The sequence below is a fragment of the Sus scrofa genome, chromosome 5, assembly GCF_054392235.1.
Source record: "Sus scrofa isolate SSC_HxYL_T2T_F1_AM1 chromosome 5, Sscrofa_HxYL_maternal_Yorkshire_Landrace_v2.0, whole genome shotgun sequence".
Taxonomy (NCBI): domain Eukaryota; kingdom Metazoa; phylum Chordata; class Mammalia; order Artiodactyla; family Suidae; genus Sus; species Sus scrofa.
Window position 1 is genome coordinate 104,982,767 of NC_139387.1, and position 26,084 is coordinate 105,008,850.

General features: G+C 36.1%; 1 long non-coding RNA gene across 7 annotated transcripts in view; it reads right to left on the reverse strand.

Annotated features, from left to right (window-relative positions):
- The window catches only part of LOC146403598 (uncharacterized), a 686,469-nt gene that overhangs the window by 506,605 nt on the left and 153,780 nt on the right, over positions 1–26,084 (reverse strand). Inside the window, exon 3 of one of the 7 annotated variants that reach the window (XR_014845509.1) lies at positions 9,350–10,780. The exons of the other annotated variants lie outside the window; for them this stretch is intronic. This is a non-coding gene — a long non-coding RNA (uncharacterized LOC146403598). Of the gene's footprint in view, positions 1–9,349; positions 10,781–26,084 lie in introns of those variants that run through there. 7 annotated transcript variants of the gene reach the window in all.

Sequence of the window (26,084 nt, forward strand, 5' to 3'; positions counted from 1 at the left end):
TACATGCAACCATAAAAGACTGAGAATTGCCAAAGCATAACTGTCCTTGACCTCAAGAAATATTACAAAGTTACAGTAATCAAAACAGTGTGGTTTTAGCACAAAACTAGAAATACGGATCAATGGAATGAAAAAGAAAGCCCAAAAATATATCCAGATACCTATGGTCAATTAATCGCTAACAAATGAGGCAAGAATATAAAATAGGAAAAGGACAGTCTCTTTAAAAACTGATGCTGGGAAAACTGGACAGTTGCATGTAAATTAATGAAACTAGAACATTCCCTCACACCATGCAAAAAAAGAAATTCAAATGGCTTAAAGACTTAAACATAAGACATGACATCATAAAACTCCTAAAAGAGAACATAGATGGGGGACGGAGAAAGATGGCAGAGGAGTAAGAGGTCGCGTTCACCTTCTCCAACAAACACATCAAAAAAACACATCTACATGTAAAACGACTCACACAGAACATTCACTGAATGCTGGCAGAAGAACTTAAACCTCCAAAAAGGGCAAAAACTCTTGCCATAACTGGGTAGAGCAAAAGAAAAAAAGAGAGAGAGAGAAAACGTATCAGGACTGGACTAGCATTCCTGAGAGGGAGCTGGGAAGGAGAAAAGGAACTCACATCCTGGGAAGCCACCTAACTGACGGAAAGATCAGCCAAGTCAGCAGGACTCAAAGTCTCCGAGAAAAGCACAGCAGCTGGGCTGAGAACAGCAAAGCAGAGTGAGAGCCACACAGGTATTGAGAACCACCAGCCTGAACACCACAAACTGAGAAGCTCTGGCAGGGGCTGGGCACTGAGACTCAGGCTCCGGAGGTCAGTCCTGGGGAGAGGACTGGGGCTGGCTGTGTGAGGACAGCCTGAGGGCTCAGGAGCAGAGCGTCACTGGTGGGGGAGTGGTACGCCATGGGCTGAGGAGGGGAACATCACAGTAGAGGGAACCCGGGAGAAGGTCCAGACCAGCAGGAGAGGCAAGGCGCCACTGTTGGGAGGGTGAGAGGAGGAGGGGCCGACCCCAAAGGAAACTCCCTGCTCCAGAGCATGTCCCTCCAGGCTCTCAGAGGGCAGGGCAGCTCTGGCTCAGGTTATGGGGCGAGAAGCCTCTTGCTCGTTTAGGGGAGATTAGGCGCTCCTTATGCAGGCTACAGGTGGCCAGGGACCTCTTGTACAGGCTAAGGGCATCAGGAGGCTACGTGCAATGTGGTGCTTCTTGCACGACCTACAGATGGTAGGGACAGACTGCAGAGGTTGTCTCAGAGGCCAGAGGTAGGAGTGGCTTGCCACCACTGGGGGCATATGAGTGGGCTCCACTGGTGACCCCAGTCACCTCAGGGGTTGGCAAAAAAGAAAAAAACAGGGCACTGCAACCAAGCACCATATGCTGTTGCTCTCACTCCCCTGGGAACACACCCATCCCGCATCTGCAAAGGCCAAACACTCTGGCACCCAGACACTTGGTCACTGTCCCTTCCCAAGACCCTGTAACTAGGAGCAGCTTGTGCAGCAACTCCTGCGTGGGCTAAGTGGGACAGGGTGCTTCTTGTCAGGTCTGCAGGCGGTGGGGGCAAACCGCCACAGTTATCCCTGATTCCAGAGGTGGGCGTGGGCTACCTCCACTGGGGATACCTGAACGAAAATCACATGCAGACCTAACCACCTCAGAGGGAAACACAGAGAAGGACATTACGATGGAACACCACCTGCAGCTGCTCTCAATCCCCTGGGAACTCACACATCCTGCTGCTGCTTCTGCCATATGCTCTCATCACTTTGAAGAACTGCCTAAAGCTTATTACCACTTCCCAGGGCCCTGCAACTAGGAGCAACCTGTGCCACCTTCCTGCAGCTCCTTGCTGCTATTGAGAGCCCAATGACTAGGCACTGACTGCTGGCCCTACCCATTGCATCCTTCTTTCTGAAAACACACTGAGAATCCTGGCAATAACAGTCTGCTCACACCAAAGAAAGAGACAGCAAATATTCAAACTCCCGCACCAAAATAAATAGTTACCCTCCAAAAAAATACGAAGGGGTATTCTTGCATAGAAGTAGCCTTACAAGACTATAGTTTGGCTTCCCCAAACTCACAGAAAAAGAAAAACAAAAGCAAGATGAAGCAGCTCAGAAACCATTCCCAGTTAAAGGAACAGGAGAATTCTCCTAAAGCAGTCAACAATGAAACAGACCCCTGCTGTCTGACAGACATTGAGTTCAAGAGAGAGATAGTGAAAATGCTGAAGGAATTAAGAGAGGATATGAACACTAATGCAGATTCCTTCAGAAAGGAACTAGAAAATATAAGGAGTTACATAGACAAATTAGAAAATTCATTTGCAGAGATAAAAACTGAGCTAGAAGCAATAATGAGCAGAACAAATAATGCAGAGGATCAAATGAGCAATGTGGAAGACAGAATAATGGAAATCACCCAATCAGGACAGAAGACAGAAAACTAAATGAAAAAATATGAAAACAATATAAGTCTTATGGGATAATATAAAGTGGGCCAATCTATGCATAATAGGAATTCTGGAAGGAGAAGAAAAAGAAAAGGGGATTTAAAACATATCTGAAGAAATTTAAGCTGAAAACTTTCCAAATCTGAAGGATACTGATATCCAGATTCAGAAAGCACAGAGGGCTCCAAACAACTTGAACCCAAACGGGCTCACACCAAGACATATTCTAATAAAAACGGCAAAAATTAAAGATAGAGAGGATTCTAAAGGCAGCAAGAGAAAAATACTCTATCCAGCAAGAATACCATTTAAAATAGAAGGGGAAATAAAGAATTGCCCCAACAAAAAATTCTAAAAGAGTACAACAATACTAAACCCATTCTAAAAGAAATAATGAAAGTGCTTCTATAAATTAAACAAAACAAAAAAACAAACAAAAAAACAAAAGAAGAACTAGGATGGAAGAAACCACAATTGGAAAGCAGTCACTTAAATAAGCCAGCATACAGATCTAAACATGAAGACGATGAAAAGAAAAAAAAAAAAAAAAAAAGATATTAAAATCATATAATGTGGGGATGGAAAATAAGAAAATAAAGATTCTTTTTTTATTTTAATGATGTGTTTGAGCCTATATGACTATAAGGCTAAAGCAAACAGATACAGGAAGGTGTAAATTTACTTAAAAAAATGAAACCATAAATCAAAACCAAACATTACATTCACAAAAACTGAAAAGTACTCAAGCATAAAATAAATGGAAACCATCCAACCAACAAATAAAAAGAAAAGAGAAACGTAGAATCAACTGGAAAACAAGGTTTAAAATGGCAATAAATACACATCTATCAATAATTACCTTGAATGTCAATGGACTGAATGCTCCAATCAAAAGGCACAGAGTGGCAGACTGGATAAAAAAGCAAAAAGCTTCAATCTGTTGTCTATAAGAAACTCACCTAAGGGCAAAGAACACACATAGATTGAAAGAAGGGGAGGGGCAGAGATATTTCATGCAAATGGAAAAGACAGGAAAGCAGGAGTTGCAATACTCATACCAGACAAAATAAACTTTAAAACGAAGGCCATAAAGAAAGACAAAGATGGACATTATTTAATAGTTAAAGGATCCATTCAAGAAGAGGATATTACAATCGTCAATATATTTGCCCCTAACAGAAGAGCACCCATATACCTGGAGAAAATACTAACACACATAAAAGGAGAAATTGATGGGAATACATCATAGTAGGAGACTTTAACACCCCACGCACATCAATGGACAGATCTTCTAGAGAGAAAATCAATAAGGCAACAGAGATCCCAAAGACACAAGAGAAAAGTTAGACTTAATTGACATTTTCAGGACATTACATCCAAAAAAATCAGAATATGCATTCTTCTCAAGTGCACATGGAATATTCTCAAGAATTAATCACATCCTGGGGCACAAAGCTAACCTTAACAAATTTAAGAGTATAGAAGTTATTTCAAGTATCATCTCTAACCACAAAGGCATGAAACTAGAAATCATCAACAGGAAAAGAAAGGAGAAAAAATTGACTACATGGAGACTAAACAACATTCTACTAAAAGACCAATGAGTCAGTGAGGAAATCAAGAAGGAAATTAAAAAATACCTTGAGATAAATGATAATTAAGACACAACCACTCAGAATCTATGGGATGCCACAAAAGCGTTGCTCGGAGGGAAGTTCATAGCAATACAGGGCTTCCTCAAAAAAGAAGAAAAATCTCAAATTGACAACTTAACCCAACACCTAAATGAATTAGAAAAAGAACAACAAACAAAACCTGAAGTCAGCACAAGGAAGGAAATCATAAAGATTAAAGAGGAAATCCATAAAATAGAGATTCAAAAAACAATAGAAAAAAATCAATAAAACCAAGAGCTGGTACTTTGAAAAGGTAAACAAAATTGACAAACCCCTGGCCAGACTCACCAAGAAGAGGGGAAAAAAAGTAAGCAAAATAAGAAATGAAAAAGGAGAAGTCACAACGGATACTAAGGAAATACAAAAAACCATGAGAGAATACCATGAGCAACTCTATGCTAATGAATTTGACAACCTTGAAGAAATGGACAACTTTCTAGAGACTTAGACCCTGCCAAAATAGAATCAAGAAGAAATAGATCAACTGAACAGACTGATCACTAGAAATGAAATTGAATATGTCATAAAAATACTCCCTACAAACGAAATTCCAGGACCAGATGGTTTCACAGGCAAATTCTACAAAACATACAAAGAGGAACTGGTGCCCATCCTCCTTAAACTTTTTCAAAAGGTTGAACAAGGAACACTCCCAAAGACATTCTATGATGCCACCATCACCTTAATTCCAAAATGAGACAAAGATACCACCAAAAAAGAAAACTTTAACAACAAAATTTTAGCCAACCAAACCCAACAACACACAAAACACATTGTACACCACAACCAGGTGGGATTCATCCCAGGTGCACAAGGATGGTTTAACATATGCAAATCAATCAACATCATACACGACATTAACAAAAGTCAAAATCCACATGATCATCTCAAAAGATGCAGAGAAAGCATTTGACAAAGTCCAACATCCATTCATGATCAAAACTCTTGCCAAAGTGGGTATAGAGGGAACATACCTTAACATAATCAAAGCCATTTATGACAAAACCACAGCAGACATAATACTCAATGGAGAAAAGCTGAAAGCCTTGCCACTAAAATCTGGAACAAGACAAGTTCTGGAACAAAATCTCACCACTGTTATTCAACATAGTACTGGAAGTCCTAGCCTCAGCAATAAGACAAACCAAAGAAATAAAAGTCATCCAAACAGGAAGAGAAGAGGTAAAATTGACACTGTATGCAGATGACATGATACTATATATAGAAAACTCTAAGGACTCAACTGAAAAACTACTTGAACTGATCAATGAATTCAGCAAAGACACAGCATATAAGATTAACATTCAGAAATCAGTCACATTTCTGTATACTAACAATGAAATACTAGAAAAGGAATATAAAAATATCATACCTTTTAACATTGCACACCAAAAAAATAAAATACCTGGGAATATACCCAACCCAGGAGGTGAAAGACTTATATGCCGAGAACAATAAAATATTAATCAAGGAAATTAAAGAAGATGTAAATAAATGGAAAGACATTCCATGCTTGGAAAACTTAATATTGTAAAAATGGCCATACTACCCAAAGCAATCTACAGATTCAATGCAATACCTATCCAAATTACCCAGGACATTTTTCACAGAACAGGAACAAACAATCCAAAAATTCATATGGAACCACGAAAGATCCAGAATTGCCAAAGCAATTCTGAGGAACAAAAACCAAGCAAGAGGCATAACTCTCCCAGACTTCAGGCAGTATTACAAAGCCACAGTCATCAAGATAGTGTGGTACAGGTACCAAAACAGAAAGACCGACCAATGGAACAGAAAAGAGAACCCAGAAATAAACCCAGACATCTATGGTCAATTAATCTTTGACAAAGGAGGCAAGAACATAAAATGGGAAAAAGATAGTCTTTTCAGCAAGCACTGCTGGGAAACCTGGACAGCTGCATGCAAATCAATGAAACCAGAAAACACCCTCATACCATGCACAAAAATAAACTCAGAATGGCTGAAAGACTTAAATGTAAGACAACACACCATCAAACTCCTGGAAAAGAACATAGGCAAAGCATTCTCTGACATTCACCTTATATTATTTTTAATGGAAAAATTATACGTTCTATTCCAATTCAAGATATCAAGCCAATTTTCAAATATACACAATATCATTTGATCAACTCAAATATTATGCATTAGAGTATACAAGTAATAAATAGCTATATATTATATTATAGAGATATTAAAAGCTATTAAAATATAAAATTCAATTTGCATATCAATATAATGTAAGGAAAATTTATTTAGTTTCCAATAAAATGGGGGTTCATAGACAGCAGGTTGTAGTTGATGAGGGAAGGATGGAAGGGACAGATTTGTTGGAAGGTGGTGGAAAGTCACATTTTAGGCAGACAGTTTTGTGGGGTTCTTTGTGATCTCACACTCAAACTGCACTTAAAATTTAACTGCATTTAAAATTACAAAAGGGTAAAACAGCCTTAGAACAAAATCAAGTCTAACCATGAAATAGCTTTGAAACACTTGGAACTATCACAAGAGACTAAAGTGTCACAGGAGATGCTACCCTTGAACCACTCTCACTGGATATGTGTTCTCAAACAAAATGATGTGCATTTATCCCAACATGGAGGTCAATGAAATTTTGTTCTACAGAGTATGTTCTGATTTTAAACTAGTATCTTAGAAACTGGTAAATATGTCTTTACCTGAAATCATAGTGCCAAAATATCACTTATTAAAGCCTTTTTTAAAAATAGCTTTTTTTCAGCTAAGCCTAAAATTGCTCCCAGAAACCCTCTATCTCCTGACTAGAGCTGGTGTTCCTACTCAAATGAGTGCTTGAAGTCTGAGAAGGGCTGCAGAAAATTGTGGATAGTTAGATGCTAGCTTTCTGAATCAACTCTTTCTTTGACTTATATTTGCTTCCAAAAGGATTACCAAAAGAAAGACATTCATGGGAAAGTAAAGGAGACCTCATAATATAAAGGAATAGAATTCTGCCTCCTCTTGCAAAGTGGTTCTTTCTTTAAACAAATATAAATCTACACAGTTAAACTTTGTTTTTCCAACTTAAGCTCCTTTCCATAATAAGTTATTTTAACCTATTGTGGTCAATGGAAGGTTTAACACTATCCCTTCATATTGGCTGGTATCCTTTTACTATTGCATTATCCTTTCCAGCTTTCTTCTAAATTTTTGTTTTAATTGGAATACATTCTTTCTTCTACTGCATCAAAATATAAATAACTTAGTTACAAAAAAACCTGTTGGCACTGGTTGTGCTTTTCATTTCCTTTCTGGTAAAAGCTAACTTTCCCTACATGATTGAGTGTTGATATCTGCTCTTTGTGCTACAACAGGATAAATAATTATTTTCATGTGTTTGGTGACTACTCAGTGCTTCCCAGTATTTTCATAATCATAATTTAGTAAGCTGAAAAGGTACAATCCCAAATTGAAGTTTACTGAAATCCCAAGCTTACTTAACATTTTAAATAAAGAATTCCTATCCTGTGAAACTGTATTGTGATGATCATCATACAACTACAGATGTGATAAATTCATTTGAGAAAGAAAGAAAGAAAGAAAGAAAGAAAGAAAGAAAGAAAGAAAGAAAGAAAGAAAGAAAGAGGGAGGGAGGGAGGGAGGGAAGGAGGGAAGGAAGGAAGGAAAGAATTGCTACCTCCTTTTATTTTAATTCACAATTCTGTTAAAATCACACTAAATTTGAATTATCTAGGAAAATTTAGTTGACCCACAAAATTGCTGCATTGCGTTAACAAAATCCATTCCTTTCTATTCCATAAATAATACAAAACCAGTGCAAGAGTTGCTGTTTTTCTGCTTTGTCTTAGGCACCTGCGCTGTCTTCTCATTAGTGTTCGACTGGAGCTGCTTGCATCCACATCAATACACATCTGCAGAAGGTGCACTTAGGCACATTAGCTTCTGTATAAGTTCTATTCACTCACTCAACATTTCATAAAGGGTCATGAGAGCCCTACCATTTATCCCAAATTTGAGACGAATTCACTTTCAAAAATTCAAGTAACTTTATGAAATATACAAACAAGAGTATGTATTCAGGTCAGATGGAAGAATTTCCCAGAAATAATAGGACACTTTTTCCTTCTCTTCAACAGGCTATTTTTACAGCTCCCTGAAATAGTGCTAATAATTTTGGTATACTTTTCTCAAATTCCTGATCACAGTTAGCAAGGAAGCATGAAAAATCTCATTTCTTTAGTGTACCCTTTTTTGTTCCAAGCGCATTTGATTTTTGCACAGTTTTATTCTGAGAGTACAATCTTAAGGTTATACAATCTCTAGCATAAAATTTCCAAAGGAAGATGGGATTAAAGATTCTTTAATTCTCCAAATCCTTAAAGATAAGAAGATAGAATATACTGGAGAGAAGTAAAGAAATTGGTTACGAATATTCAGGAAAGTTAACCTTTCATGACAGTTGTTATACTTCTCTCACATGCTACCTAATATAAGTGTTTTTTTCTCTCCAGCCCTCTGATCCCTTTTCTCTTTTCCAACCCCATCCTCCAGTTGACCCATTTCCTGTCTTCTAGCCTCTGGTCAGTTTCCCTGGGATATATAAGCCTAGTTTATTCACCACACAGAAATCATTACGCTACTCTTTGCCTATTTAAAAAAAAAAAAAAAAAAAAAAAAAGGAGGCGTTCCCATCGTGGTGCAGTGGTTAACGAATCCGACTGGGAACCATGAGGTTGCGGGTTCGGTCCCTGCCCTTGCTCAGTGGGTTAAGGATCCGGCATTGCCGTGAGCTGTGGTGTAGGTTGCAGATTCGGCTCGGATCCCACGTTGCTGTGGCTCTGGTGTAGGCTTGTGGCTACAGCTCCGACTGGACCCCTAGCCTGGGAACCTCCATATGCCACAGGAGCGGCCCAAGAAATGGCAAAAAGACAACAAAAAAAAAAAAAAAAAAAAAAAAGGAGTTAAAAGAAGTTTTGTATTTTTATTTTGCTTTTTAGGGCCGCACCTGTGGCATATGGACATTCCCAGGATAGGGTTGAATCAGAGCTACAGCTGCCAGCCTACGCCACGGCCTTAGCAACGTGGTATCAGAGCCACGTCTGCAATGGTAACTCCAAGTTCTTCATTTTAGTACTGCTTTATTCAAGTATGTTAAAGTTATGTGATTCCATAAAATGAGAGTCTTTACATGAAATTCCACATTTTTAATAGTTTAGATTTATTTGGAGTTCATTGTTTTTACAGTAATTCATATAATCTGTGTCACCTAAAAAGTAAAATTAGAACACATGCTTATGATCTGTGAAAATCACCAATCTTAAGAGATTGTGCTTAAAATATTGTATTATTTTCAATATTTCATTTTTGGTAAGGATTTTTTTTTTCAAATTATCATATGGATTCTGCTCAAATAGAGAAAAAAGAAGAGAGACATTATAAGAAAAAATTAAAATGTCAAAATAGTGCCAGAATTACATATAAAATGAAATAATTAAAATATTTCCATTAAAACTTTTAGCATGACCAGGTCACAAGTGAGCCAGGGCACTAAAAGCAAGATCTTTCCAGCTTCATTGCACTAATTACCAATATTTTATAGAAAAGAACCTTTGCAATGACCCAAATATGCAAATATAAAACTTGTTTCATCTGAGTAAAAGTATAAGAGATAAAGTCTTTCTTTAAGTGTTGCTTCATTAAATTTATATTAAAGTGAGCCGAGTTATGAATAACTCAATATCTGCACATAACTTTAATTTTTAATATTTATACTGCTTTTTGGAAGTCATTTTCTTTACATAGTTTTTCACTCACTCTCACTCTGACCTAAGAAGCAAACACAGAAAGTATCATTAACATTATAAAAATGTTAGGTGTTTGGAGGTGTTCCCATTTCTGACCTTTGATTTTCTCTTCATTTTAAAGTGGTTTTTCTTTTTTTCTTTCAAAGCTGGCCAAAGTGAAAAGTAGATCAAATTTATGCCACAAGTGATGCTTCATGGCACAGAACATCGCAGACCACAGGAGACAAAAGAAGGACGGTGGTGACTACGGGGTTGTCTAAAGAAAGTCACCTTCGAGGAGAAGCCTGTCACTGGGCCGTATCAGTTAGTGATCCTACTGCTGCTGAAATAAACTCCCACTAATTTAGGAGCTTCACACAACTTTGTCGTCTCATGATTTCATCGTTGAGAAGATGGACATCTATCACGCTGCAGTAAGATCAAGACGTAGGTGAAGTGTATTCCTTTCCAGAGTCTCTATGAGAGACTACGTGTCCCAGTCTTTCAGCTTCAAGAGACTTTCCTTGTTCACGGACTTCTTCCAAAAGAAAGCAGCAAAGCAGGGCCGAGTCCTCTGCTGCCATCTCTCTGGCTCTCTTTTGATTCTTTTCTTCTACATTTAGAAACCATTGTGATTTGGGCCCATCCAGATAATCCAGGATAATCTTCCTATCTGAAGATCAGATAACATCTTCCCATCTGATTAACATCTACACATTTAATCTCCTTTTGCCCTGTAATCTACTGTATTCACTGGCTCTGGGGATTAGGGCAGAGTGATCTTTGGGGCCACTATTCTGTCCATCGCAGTCTGGTTCCGAGAATCCCCAAGCTAAACTTTCATAATGGCTGCGGTTGTGGTAAAAGAAAGAAAAGTGAATTCATTTCTCCACAGATATTCACTATTACGTTATCCAAAGCTGTTCTAGGGAATAGGAATTCCTATAAAATCAAAAGTGCACCCTGCTCTTGAATGTTAATGGTTTAGTCAAAGAAACAATAAAATAAACAACCAATTACAAATAACTCACTAATTCAGTATTCACTTTAATTGTGAATGAGATATAATAGAAGTTTGATGAAGATATTGTTAGAAAATAAAACAAAAAAATCTTCATTAAAGGAATCTTTGTAAGCCTTGAATTTAGAAAATGGCTTTAAAGTGAATTATATAACCATATTGTGGCAGTTTACCAACTAATCAATAGCATCTCTTACTGAAGTTGCCTTTGATTTCCTTCCCAGACATTTCAAAGGACAAAGATCGATTTAGTTATCAAACTTAGATATTCCTGGAAAAAAATATGATCTAAACACACTCTTCACAAATGAAAATGAAAATAGAGCATGGAAGAAATATCTTCAATAACATGTGTAAATCTACTCTCTATCCTCCCTATACAAAATAATACTGAGATCTCTGTATGGCTGATGTAACAGTTAAATTTGCTTTCATTTAGGGGGGATGCGGATGTTAGTGATTTAGGATGAGCATACTCCTTGATCTTCCCTGTCTAACCAGAAGGTGCTTGGCAAGTGGGGTCTGCACAAGGGCCGTGGGGGAAAGCAGACATGAGCAATTACGGGGTCAGACATAGGTAGGCTTTGGATCACTGAGTACTGAAAGCCTTCAAAGTATAAGAATAGTGGACAGTCCACGTTTCTCTGTGGAATCTACAAGTTCATGTAAGAGAAGGACCATGAAAATACAATGTTTGCCTTTATAAGAAAACAGGAGGAGCTCATATAATCTGTATCTAATTCCTGTCATATGATAAAGATAATTACAAAGTGACAATTTAAACTAACTTCCTAGGATTATAAAAATATATTAACATATTATATAGCTGGAGAGTCGAGACAAAGAAATACTATACTGGTTAATTCAGCAATGTCATAATGTTTCTAATTATTGCTTCTCTGCTCAGTAATCTGCAGGGTTAAGGGGAGAATCCAGAGGTACGGCTGCATACTTTTTCATGACCAACAGATGGAAGAGGGTGCTGCTACAAATAAGAACAAATGCAACTGGTTTATCTCTGACGGACCTTGCTCTATTTATTGACTACAGGGAAATGTAGTCACTAAAGCTTGGGTATCATTTCACTTTTGAACAGAACTCTGCATCAGAGTAGATGGGATTACTACCCAGATTGGGTCAGATCACTGACGTCTCATCCATGGAGCTGGAGGTGCTATCAGTCCCCTTAAAGTACACGAAGCTTGAAGAGAAATAATGGACACAAAATCTGGGTACTGTAAAAAATGAGAAGGTGCTAAGGCTGCTCAGAAATGAACTAGACATACACTACTCTTTATACCTAAATACAATTTTAAATGGTATCTGGAAAGTAAAAATGTATAGTCTATGCCATTATTTTTTAAATGATAGTCATGAGAAAACTAAGGAGAACTAGGCCAATGTGATACTAGGGAACACTCAGGGATAAAGGATTTACATGCAAGTGAATGACTTTGAGGGACAGAATTAAACCATAGAATGAAAACATTAAAGCACAGGTGTTGAAGGCTTTTAAATAATTCTACTTACACATTATGAAACAAATCTAAGACTCCTTTGAAAATAAAATAGTAATTGTTAAATAAAATTGACATTTTATGGTCAGGCAAGAAATATTTAAACATAAAAATTATCTCTGCCCTTTGGCCTCCTCTCTTCCCCATGCTGTGCATTGTGTATCTGCATTATGCATTGACCATACTTTCCCCCATCTGCAGAAATACCTGCTCAACCAAAAACAGCAACATCAAAAGGGCAACTCCTTAAAAGTTATCATTCCTTCTTGAACCTTAAAGAGCCACGTGACACTTAGACCTGGATTATATAAGCTGTCAATAATATATCATTTAATGCAAATCCTTCAAAAAGCTTATATAACTGTGCATTGACTTCTACTGAATGGAACAGTTCACAGAGCTTTCTGAGATGCTCTTTCTGGGTTAAAATTCTCAAATTTGGCTCAAATGAAATTTTCCATTTCTTATTCAGATAGACTGATTAATTTTTCATTGACATAGTAAAAGCAAGATAGCTAATCACTTCCTATAGATTTGTTCAAAACCTTTTTTTTTTTAGGGCTGCACCAGCAGCATATGGTGGTCCCCAGGCTAGGGGTCATATCAGAGCTGTAGCTGCTAGCCTATACCACAGCCACAGCAACACAGGATCCGAGCCGCATCTGCAAGCTACACCACAGCTCACAGCAATGCTGGATACTTCAATTCACTGAGCAAGGCTGGGGGTGGAACCTGCATCCTCATGGCTGCTACTCAGATTCGTTAACTGCTGAGCCACGATGAGAACGCCTAAAATCTTAAGTAGTGACTAAAACTGAAAAAGCTATTGAAGTACTATTTCAGAAGCCATAATCTTTCACTGCTTTAAACCATAATTATTAATAATAATTGAATCATAATTTTATCTAATGCATCTGACATAATTATACATATTCTTTATGCACATTTCAAGTTCAAATATATGAACTTGTATCTCTCAAATGTTTTATATAAATTATAGGAAATAAATTAATTGGACTGCAATAGTGCAAAAAGTAGAAAAGAAGACTGATTTAGCTTTCCTTAACAATGCTAAGTGGAAGAAGCTTAAGAAAGATACAGTTGATAGCGCAAATTACGCTAAAGGAAAACGCAAGATTAAAAGAAGTTTTAAAACGATTCCTGGAACTGAATTTTCTGAAATTCAGTATTCTCTAATTTGATGTCACTGCCTAAAGCTCAGCTCGATGTTGTCCTGAAAGTATCTCTCCCAACACACACACCTACAGAAACAGACTGCCTCTTCCTTTCTAAGTTCTAATCTACACGGTTCCAGTTCTCTGCCGAATTCTTTTCTGCTTTCTCTACAATAATACCATATACCCCTAGGGTTTTGGAACATGCTTATGATGAAAGAATGGCAAGCAGATAAAACTAACAAGATCAAAAGTCCTCATCAAATCTAACATGAATATTTAATACATTATGAATTCATAACGTATTATGAATAGCCAACATTTTCAAAAAGTAATTGTTATAAGAGATCATAAAAGTAGAAGGACTCTGCCAAAATTGTATTTAGTCCTTATTCTTTGAGTTATTGAAAATTTGAAGTTAGAAAATAGTTCAGTATATTTCATATTCTTGAACTGCTTTAAATAATAGAAGCAGTATAAAATTTATATGAATTCAATTTTTTCCTCTCTGTCTCTCTCCCTCCCTCTTAGCCATTACTCTGTCAGTCAATTCAGTTTTTTAAAATCTGTTCACTCTAAAAATATTTAGGATATACTGGTTATGATCCAGGGCTATTTCATATTCTTGAGCAATAATGACAATGGGCCTTATTCCTGCTGAGATTACATTGTCAAAATCAATTAAGTAAGCAGCTGAAATAAAATGTTATAACGCAAACCCATAGTTCTATGAAAATAGGAGCCCCTGACCTAGTCTTTAAGTGAGAAGGGTTTTTTTTTTTAGACTTGAGATATAATAATGAAGATTAAAAAGAGTTACTTTTGACCTACTAAACAAGCAAAAATAGATAAGTGCTATTTCTTAACTATCCAGAAACAAAAATCCAGAAACTTCTAGATGCATGCAAACTCTGCAGTGAGATCGCACAGGATATGAAATTTGTGCAAGTTACTTACTCTGTGTCTTCATCTTTTTAATGGAAAGTATGACATTTCCAACCCCATAGAATTTAGAAATAATGCATGTGCTGCACAGATCAGTATGCTTGGCATGGTAAGTATCTAATAAACCAGTATATTAATATAATTACGAATGTATTTAGCTAGCTATAAATCCCTTTCAAGCTAGGTCACCTAAGGTGATCTAGGAAATATGTCTGCACTCCAGCCCAAATTGCATGAGAGTGAACAAAGATAGGAGATGATTTTAATCCATATATAGAAGCAATCTGTGGTTAAAACATTCATAGATAAAAGAAGTACACTTCTGGAAGGAGAATGGAAGTGAATACTTTGCTTAGAGAGATAAGGAGTTCTGATTTGAGATGCAATACACACTTCCATCCAAATCATTTCCCCAAGACATTATTCTGAAAACCTTTCCTTACATCTCAGCCTCATTCAAAATCTAGCACACAGACCCAAGAAACTTGAGATGAAATCTAAACCATACCCTGGGACCCTATTTCCTTATTCTGCTTTATTTTCTCCCTGAAACTGATTCTCACCCTCTACCAACTAGGTTGTATGTTTAGTGAGGGAAGAGACATTCTGACTTGTTTTAAGTCTGTATCTAGTGTACCTGAAACAGAGCCTGACACAGAGTAACTGTTCTATAAATATTTTTTTGTCTTTTTTTTTTTTTTTTTTACCATTTCTAGGACCACTCCCACAGCATATGGAGGTTCCTAGGGTAGGGGTCGAATTGGATCTGTAGCCACCGGCCTACACCACAGCCACAGCAACGCGGAATCCAAGCCGCATCTATGACCTGCACCACAGCTCATGGCAACTCCGGATCCTTAACCCACTGAGCAAGGGCAGGGATCGAACCCACAACCTCATGGTTCCTAGTCCGATTCGTTAACCACTGAGCCATGGAGGGAACTCCCTATAAATATTTTGGAGTGAACTAAATGTCAGAGGATAGTACAAGAATACTGTAAGAGCTCAAAAGTCCTCTTCTCTCTCCCCTCAGTTCATCTAAGAATAATTAGTGTATTTGGACTTGGCAAGATACTCCCAGACAAACCACTGAATCATTGAATTACATTACTGATCGTGTCCTTGTGTTTGTCAATTTATAAATTTATTTTAATTCATTTGTAAAATGGAACAATAAAATGAATATAAGTCACATATTTGAAAATAGGTGAGAAAGTTACTATGGTTCATATTGTAGTAGAAATCTACCAAGGAAAACACAGCATTTATCCATAATTTATATATACTGATCTATTATGTCTAACTAGATGTTTATGGACCAGGTAGGTAAACATATGTATTTTTGAAAACGAGGAAATTGTGTGTATCTTCCTTCGAAAAACATGGCATGAATTCTATCTTTGGATAGTTCTAATTCCTTTTTTGTAATTCATAACCTAAAGGCATATGGACAGACTACGAAATATGATTCAAATAATAAAATATGAATATTTGATGGTCTTTCAATTTTCTCTGCAGTACTAATATTAAGATATTATATTTGGCAAAATTCTGTTCTGGTTACATGTTTCATATTTTATTGATATTAAATTAATGTAGACACCAAGCTGGGAGCCAAATCCTTTTAGGTAACAAGAATATTGCCAAGGAAACTGAAGGTAGAGTTTTTCTTTTTGCTATAAAATCATTGTTGTCCTGAAAATGACATAGCAGAATCCTGTTGATCAGTTATTAACTCTTTTATTACTCAACTAGTTGAATGCTGATGTTTCTTCTTTCTCTCTCATCAATTCACAAAAATCTAAAAAGGCACATATGACATGTGCTTGAAATACAGTAGGTGCTCAATAAACATTTTCTTAAGGAGAGACAGAGAAAGAGCAAGAACAGAGAAAAGGAGAGGACAGAAGAGATGGAAAAGAACAGATGGAAAGAAGTAAGGGGTGGGGCGAGAGGAAGAAAGGAAATCTTTTTGCAGTGTCTATGCCATCGATCCTGTTCATGTGGAAGGACTTTTGCTCCCCAAGCATTCTAGTTTGCGTTACTGAACACTTGGTATCCCATGTGGAACACAGATATCAGATCACAGGTGCCTAATATTATATCATAATGAATCATTTTTACCAAGTAATCTATCCCGTTTTGCCTAATGGGTTGTATGATTCATCCTAAATACACCAACCTGAAAGAAAAGCATTTTTCATGACTCTTAGAGAAGCAACCTGTGATTCTACTACAAACGAAAACAGGCATACACCATGCTTTTCCTTTTAATGATCCAGTCCTCTATTTTATTATTACTGACGATTTTTGGTGTTTTATGATCTATAGATGAAGCCAAAGTGCAACAATTTCTCAAGTAAAATTTCACTGTAAAACCTTTGTTTTCCCCAATATTATCTACAATTATTTAAAGTGCTTCAACATTTACTTTTTACACAAGACATAAAAAACTCTTTGGTTGATAGTTTTTTGTGTTTCTTCATAAACCACTGTATGAAAAAGAACAGTTTCCTTTACTTAACAAAATTCAGTAACAAAAGGTAAGCCTATGGAGCATCTCCAACAGAACATGCAACAGTGTCTACTGACCCTTTTGAATTTCAATATCTCCACTGAAATAAATTTTCTTAACAGCTTGAGATGATATAACCTATTTACTTCACTTTGTTCAAGGATAAGAAAATCATTACAGGAGGGGATCCATGGATTCAAGGTATCATGAGTGACTGATCACTTGTGACAAATTTTACTCTACAACAGAATGGAGAAATTTTGACTTTGGGTCCCTACAAACTACCTGACAGTTTTGCCATGCTGGACTATCATTACTCAAACTAGTTAACAGAACAAAATCTATCTAAATCATGCCTGATTGGCAGCTACTATCAAGTAGGTGTTTAGATATAATCTGGCCCAATTTATATGACTTAAGAGGACTCCAGGTGGGGAAAAAATACTGTGGTTCAAAAAATGGTCTCTATATGGTGTTTCTTTAGAATTGGAAGAAACTTCATATATCATTAGTTCAAAAATAAAGATTTAATGGAGTCTAGATCAAATTTAATATTACTCGATTGTATAATTATTTATTTTATCTATTTTTGCATAGACTTTCACCTCCTTAATGAATAAAACAATATTTTAATTTCTCTCTATAGCAGCAACTATATAATTAATGCTCAATAGTTAGTTAATAAATTTATAAAGTATCATTTATTGTAAGTCTAAACTTAAGGTTATATTTACATTTTTAAAAATGCCTAAGAAATAATGTCACACTGCCACACAATTTCAAAGGGTCTAAAACTCAATTAACTCAGAGCAAAGTACCATAAAAAAATTCATTGGTAATATGGATATGACAACATCTTCAGACTAAATTTTCATTAGTTTCATCTCAAATTATTCTTTTCAAACATTTTTTTTTTAATATGGCATCCTCAATATTTTTGAATGTGTAGGGAACAAATCTTTGTGAGTAGTTCTCAGGTATCCTTGAAGCATTAATTGAAATCATTCCTGAAAATACTATTGCATATAATAGAACTTTTTGAGTGAAAATTTCAAATCATTGCTTAAAAAAGCAAATAATTAACATTCTTAATTGGAATTTTAAATCCTTTGATATTACAACATGATCTGTGTGATGAATTCTGCTTGTCTATCACTGTATGGTTCATCTCAGGTACTAAATACCTTTCTGTCTTCCTTTGCTTTTTTCAACCCTTTAGGCAAATTTTCCTTAAAATCTAGTATCTAAGAATAATAACGATTTGAATAGACCAAAATGGGGCCTCTGAAAAATGCTGCTTTTGAATTCATATTCTGCATGAGCTCCATTGTCTTGCATTCCTCTCCTTTTTTAGCTACTAGGGATTTGCTTTTTGCTTTTGTTCTGGCCCTTCAAGTCTTTTCTGCACCTTGTGGAAATACCCACAGCATTTCCTCCCCCTTCATCCCGCCACTTCACTTGGTCTTTGACCTTCCCAGCCCTGGTGGCACTCTCTAGAGTTCAAATTCTCTTGATCACTATTATTTACCTTAGTCTTCCATCGTTCTTTACTTTATCAGGTTCCTGTTGATAATCTGCCTGGCTAGTCATTAAAACTAAGTGGCACAGTCTCTGCCCTCAACACTTAGAAGCAGTATGTACATGTTTAAGGCCAAAGCTGTTGAGAACAATGAAATCTAAGGCTCTCAGGGTGCTGCTTATTAGTTTTTCAGTCTTGAAAAACTTAAGATTTGTTTTTTACACTAATATATATTTCATATACAACATTTTGCCAGTTAAATAAAAGAAAAATTGCATAAAAACTGGTTTAGGATCCGCTTTATAATTGGTGTTTAAAACATTGTTAGGGCTTTATTATGGATATTATGATATCATTATAAAGTACTGATTATTATATCTTTATGCCTCCTTCTTATACCTTGCCAATATTTTGAAGTCCTCAAGAGTAGGCCTTAATTCTCTGTATTTCTGCAGTGGGAAATATTTCCTTATAAGAAAGATTGTCTTTTGGGGACCTCCTAGAAATTAGCCATTTACTACATAAAAGATCATAAAAGATAACTCAAGGTGCAAATGTATAAAAATAGACAACATATTTTAAGAAGAGTTTAGGTTGCTATATCTACAATATGATGGGAGTGGAGGGGAATTAGATATACTGAAAGGTTAAATTCAAATGGATTTATACAGCGTTTTATTCAGTGCTACATAGTTGTAATTTACCTGGGATCAATTTAAACTCAGTTATTGGTGTTGACGTTTTATTTTTCTTATCTATCTCTTATTTTTTTCTTATTGTAGAAAGATGACTAATAGATAGTTATAAAAAATGTGGCTAATGAAATCTAATAGAAAAATATTCATTAATCCTGATGAAAATTGATGAATTCCTAAACGAGAAAATTAAACATGATGATGAAAGAGTGGAAATGGGAGGGAGAATTACATTAATATCTTAATATGTATTATGTAGATATCCATGTGTGAGTGAATAACATACTCAGCTCTCAATGAATATGAAAACTGTAACTGGAATTTTACTAAGTCAAACCTATCTTGGAGTTCCTGTCGTGGCGCAAGGGAAACGATTCCAGCTAGGAACCATGAGGTTGTGGGTTCGATCCCTGGCCTCGCTCAGTGGGTTGAGGGATCTGGCATTGCAGTGAGTGTGGTATAGGTCGCAGATGCGGCTCAGCTCTGGTGTTGCTGTGGCTCTAGTGTAGGCCGGCAGCTACAGCTCTGATTAGACCCCTGGCCTGGGAACCTCCATGTGCTGAGGGTGCGGCCCTAAAAGGACAGAAAGATTAAACAAACAAACAAAAAAACCTATCTTCCTATCTATTTCAAATGAATTTAAACTAGAAAGCATTTAGCATATATTGTTTTCTTTGAAAATGAAACAGAAACTCAAGCTTGTGATACTGATATTAAAGAACATCAGAGGCCCTAACAACTAACTCCCATTCTAACCAAGATTAGCCAGTAGGAAACCCCTAACAGTTACTTTTCTCAGCTCCAAATATATCATCTTTACACTCTGCTCTACAAAGTTGAGTGTGTGACCATGCAAACTACATATTTCTTTACAATTCATTCCTTATTAAGTTCTCTAAGTGGGAAAAGTAGTGGGAGACTGGAATTTAAGAGGAAAGACTCCTTCCCGTTTACTGGCCATCCTTAACAGCATCACTCAATAAAGCCTTCACACATGGCAGCACAGCTGGATCCTGTCTCCTGATTTTTCCCAGGCTGTTTGTGCCCCTGAGACATATGAGATCCGCAGGCTGCCTCTCCCTGAGATCTGGGTTCCAGCTCTGGGGAATTCTCTCTGCTGAGTGTCTAGAGAACCACTACCCGCCATCCTCTTCAGATTCTAGGTATCAGAAACACAAAGGCCCTACTCCAAGCTTCCAGATAAATCATAAATTTTCCCATTCTTAAAGGTGGTAGCTGTGTGCTGAACTTATTTACTAAACCTATATCATTTCAGGGATCCCTTTGAATGTTTTCAGTCCTCAGAATGTGCATAGCCAACACTTAGATTAAAATCTCTTGACTTTATGTACACACACACAAAAACCTTAAATCTCACCTAATTATTTAATCTTATAGAACCCCACTCATCTTTAACTTCTCAAGAGACTAGCTCCCTTCATTCACTTAACAATGATTCCAGATATTTTGTTATTCAAAGTAATCATTTTCCAATTCAACTGCTTCTAGTAGCATTGGTGGTATAGTGGTGAGCACAGCTGCCTTCCAACTCAACTGCTTCTTCTAGTTTTTTTTTTTTTTTTTTTTGCTTTGTAGGGCTGCACCCACGGCATATGGAGGTTCCCAGGCTGCGGTCAAAATCAGAGCTACAGCTGCCTGCCTATGCCACAACCATAGCCACGCCAGATCCAAACTGCGTCTGTGACATACACCACAGCTCACTGCAACGCTGGATCCTTAACCCACTGAGCAAGGCCAGGGATTGAACCTGCAACCTCATGGTTCCTAGTCAGATTCGTTTCCACTGCGCCACGACAGGAACTCCTGTTTCTTCTGTTATGCTTTGAATTTCTTAGATTTACATCTTCAGATAAGATGGCTGTCCTTTGGAAAATACCTTTTGTTGTCCCACCCCTATCAGTCAGAGGCCGAGAAGGAAACTTATACACAAATGACTCAACAAAAGAGAATCTGGTTAAAAACTGCCATAAGATATTGAGAAAAAATCTAGATGATCTTGAATTTGGTAATGACTTTTCAGATACAATATCAAAGGCTTGATCCATGAGAGACAGAACTGATAAGTTGCACTTTGTTAAAATTAAAAATTTCTGCTCTGTATTACACTGTTAAGAGAAATAAAAGTCAAGCCACAGACTGGGTAAAATAACTATTTATAAAACATACACCTGATAGAGGACTTGTAACCAAAATGTGAAAAGAACTCTTAAAATTCAACAATAAGAATAGCAACAACAAAAGACATTTTTTAAAGGGCAAAAGATTTTAACAGACACCTCGCCCTAGCAGATACCCAGATTTGAATAAGCATTTAGAAAAATGCTCAGCATAACATGTCACTGGCAAGCTGCCAGTTAAAACAATGAGATATCACTACCTATCTATTAGAATGGTTAAAATTAAAAACAGTGATGTGGCTGTGAGGCAAAATAAATTCTCATGCATTGCTGCTGAGTCTGTGCAACAGTACAGCCATTTGGAAATTAATTTGGCAGTTTTTCACAAGGCTAAATTTTACCATACAATCCAGCAAAGTCTTAGATATTCACCCAAATGAGCTAAAACTCGTGTTCACACAACAATCCTCATGCAGATATTTATATTTGTTTTATTCATAACTGCCCCATCGTTTAAGACACCAGGATGTTCTCCAGCAGGTAAGGGGACAAAGAAAAAGCTGTGGCACATGCAATGGGGTACAGTCTATGATAAAAAATAAATAAATTAGCCATCAAGGCACAAAAATACATGGTAGCTCCATAAGTACATATTACTAAGTAAAAGAAGCCAGTATGAAAATGTTCCTACTACATGGTTTCAACTCCATGACATCCTAGAAAGGCAGTACTATAGAGTAAAATGAACAATGGTTGACAAGCCGCAAGGGAAGGGGGGGGATGAATTTATTCTCTATGATTTTGTAATGATGGCTATATGACATTATATATTAGTAAAAAGCCATAGAATTGTAATAATTATAATTATGGAGTTTAATAATTATATATAAATACTGGTTCATCAATTGTAACTTCACTAATAGAAGACGTTAGTCACAACAGAAACTATGTGTTGGGGGAGAGGCAAATATGGAAACTCTAATTACTATATGTGCAATTTTTCTGTAAACCTAAAACTTCTCTAAAAAATAGTCTGTTAAAAAAATAGACTTATAAATGGATCTCTTATGATTTATGGAATACTTAATGAACTAAAATAAATTTAAACTACTCTGTATTGACTTTTGCTTGATTCACAGATGCACCTAAGGATAACTGGAGACACTGATGTTTCACACACCTTAGGGTTGCATTTGCTAACCTACCTAATCTGGTATTCATTGGATTTTCAGTAATGGAAATCGGTTTACACTAAATGTATTGTTGCCGGTTTTAGTATCTTTTACAATAAGTACTAATGAAATATCAGCATGAATTATAATCATACAGATGAATACTTTTTAATAAACATTTTGCATAATTTAAAATGGAAAACCAATTAAATTGGAGGGATTTCAAATACCCGCCCACAACATATATGCACTTTAACATATACTGATATAAAAAAGCATAGAAAACAGACAAGTAACACATGTGATCCTACAACTTGGAAACTAGAATCAGAGGTTATGAGTCAAATATTCAGCTAATTAATAGCTGTTTGCACTTTGATAACATCTAATCTCTGTGCCTCATTTCCTGATTTGCAAAATGAGAATATTCTCATATGCGATCTTCAGTTTTCTTTCTGGATTTAAGTTGTATGTGTATTTGTGTGCATATTCATAATATGGTACTACTTATCTGAGAAAGACATCAGTTATAATCACCTTGTATGAAATGATAGTTGTCTCCTGCTTTCCAAGGTATCTAATTATGCAAAGGAAGTTTGCTAGAGCAACATAATACTCTACTTATTTATTTATGTGTCTCTCTTGGGAATTTATTATGCAGTTATTGTTTGAGATTTTGGCACATGGGATTTCTCATTAGTTTCATATTCGGTATGTTTATGGTGGTTTTAAATAGTGAGAGACAGTTGGTTTATATCTTACTAGCTATGGAAAAAACATTATAAGTACCCTGAACCAAACATTAACACGTCCTTGACTCTAAAACTTGACCCATGAAGGGTCTATTTCCTCAGTGACAAAACATCTAACAGTGTCTTGTCTCTGTTCTCTAAGCACATTAAATGCTTCCCTTGAGTTTTCAATGAAAAGAAAACCATCTATGTTTTGACGCAAAATATATATGTAATTGGCTCCTTGACAGATATTAAATCTTAACTTCTTGAAAAATAAACATGTGACTATACCATACTGATTGGGATACTGTATATCTTGGGGAATCTGCGACATCAGGGCTACCGGGGGTGAGTTATTAACTTTTCTCGCCTCTGTCATTACTCCTTTATCCTACGCAGTGTATGTAAGTCCCTCCTTTTGATAGTATACTTAAATCATTTCTTATACATCCATATTTTAATATGTGGGTTTCTCACTAGATCTTATCCCACATGTTTATGTTCCTCCAATGCCTTCTTTTCAATCTACTTGAGCCAATACAGCCTAAGCTACAGGACTGCACGCTCGTGGTACATCACTTTCACCACTCCCTGGACACTGCCCCGATACTCTTTGGCCGTATTCCCCTCCTACTAGTCCAATTTACTCTACTACCCCTTACCCTTTAATTCATCTTGAAACTGGTTTCCCCTGGTTCTAGGAATCTATGTTGTTATACTTTCTGAAAAAGATACAAAAGGGCAATGATAATTCTTAGGAACACGTGGTCCCTAAATTTACAGAGACTCGTTTAATTTATTGACTCATAGTCTTGTCCTTAATCATCCCCTATTCGCAGTCTACTCCTCCTCTTCTATTGGTTATAACAGTCTGGCTTCCCAGATGTCAGGACAACACCATCTTTAGACAAAATCACAAATACACACATATACTAGAATTAATAGAAAATTTTGCCATTGAGTATGACGACAAATGGATTCTTCCCACTATAGCCCTGATTCAGAATCAATTCTTATTTGCTTAATTACATAACTGCTTTAACTTCAGGAATGCAAAACTAATGTTTCAAACGTAAAATTTTTAATTTTCAAATAATTCTATTTTGTTAGAATGTTTCTTCTCCTGAGTCAATGAAATCAAAATTATATGACTGTATTTAGGTAATCTAAGGCTGAAAAGATTTGCTTTACTTATTTTTAAACCTTTGAGTATAGAAATCTTACTTCCTTCAATATTTTTACTGTACTTCGAAAACTTTTGGGTTGGTGGTTGTGTTTTGCTTTTCTTTTTTTGTTTGGTTTTTGTTTTTGTTTTTTGCTGAGTTCTTCGAGAGGATAATTTTTTCCCCCAAGGAAAAGGCTTCAGAAGAAAAGTCAATAAGCAAACAAACACACACAAAAGATCAGCTTCTTAAACCCAAAATTTATTCAAATCTGCACTTTGTATCAATGTGAAATGAAACGCTAATTCTAATAGTTTTATTAAGAACAGAGTTATATTCTAGTTTATTAAGAGATATGTCGCTGGCATTTACTAATTAAATTAATAACAATAATTTTTCCCATATGAGTACATTTTATACATGAAATGCACATGCCCTACAAAAATAAAAATTGAATTCTGAGAATATAAAAAAATCTATATTCATTAGCAAGAGAGTATATCCTTACTTAAGCTGTAATAGACCCTTACTTATTAAAATGTAGTTTAAAACATAACCTAACCCATTATAAAATATTTTTTTAATTAAAAGAGATCTGTAGTATACAACAAGCTCGCCACGTATGCATGAGATGATATTCAGACAGTAATTGGCAAACTCAAAAAGGAGCTGTGTGACATGTTCTAAATTATGTTCTTGTCTTTTTTTCAAGGTCAAAATGAATAGTTACATGGACTACATTGTGATAGAAGAGAACAAAGATAGAGTGAAATATAAATGTAGACTGAAACAGTTGCCGAGAAACAATAAATCAGAGCCTGGAGTGAGAGGGACACTGCAGACTGTGTAAATGGAATAATGTTCTATGAGAGACAGTTCTGATGACCCTCCACAGCCCTGAGAAGGCTACTCCAGTGAAAAAGCGGTTCTACCTCAGGGAAAAGAAGATTATAAGATTGTGCAACTACCAACATTTATGAATGCTGCTGCTTTCAAGGGGCTTTTCCCCTACATTTAGCCCTGTTGCTTCTCACAATAACCTTGTACAGTCGTCATCGTGTTGAGTACTGCTCCAATTACCCAAAACTAAGTAAGCAAGACTGAGTCTGATTAGCAAATAGATTCTGCTGTGTATAACATAACTAAACTTTATAAACAAATGTGAGGAACATGAAATTTTTTTGAAAACTATGGAAAATACAGCTTCGAGGAAGAGAAAAATGCTCTTGTGCCAAAAAATCACAAACATTACAATTGGCTAGCTGCATTATTTCAATTTCAAAAGCATTTTTCAATCGAAAATTAATTTTAGTGTTAAACTATACTCCTACTTCTTAGAGATATGACATATTTATTGCTTAAAAAATAATAATCCTAAAATCTCCCTCAGCCAACATCCTAAGTTTAAAGTAATGTATGACCCAATCTTTTACGGTGTTCCATAGAAGTGAGCTTTGCGATTTTATTACACTTACCTATTAAAAAATAAATTTTTCTAAAAAAAAAAAAATTGGACAAAGAACTGTATAGAAACTACAAATTACATAAAGAAAATACAA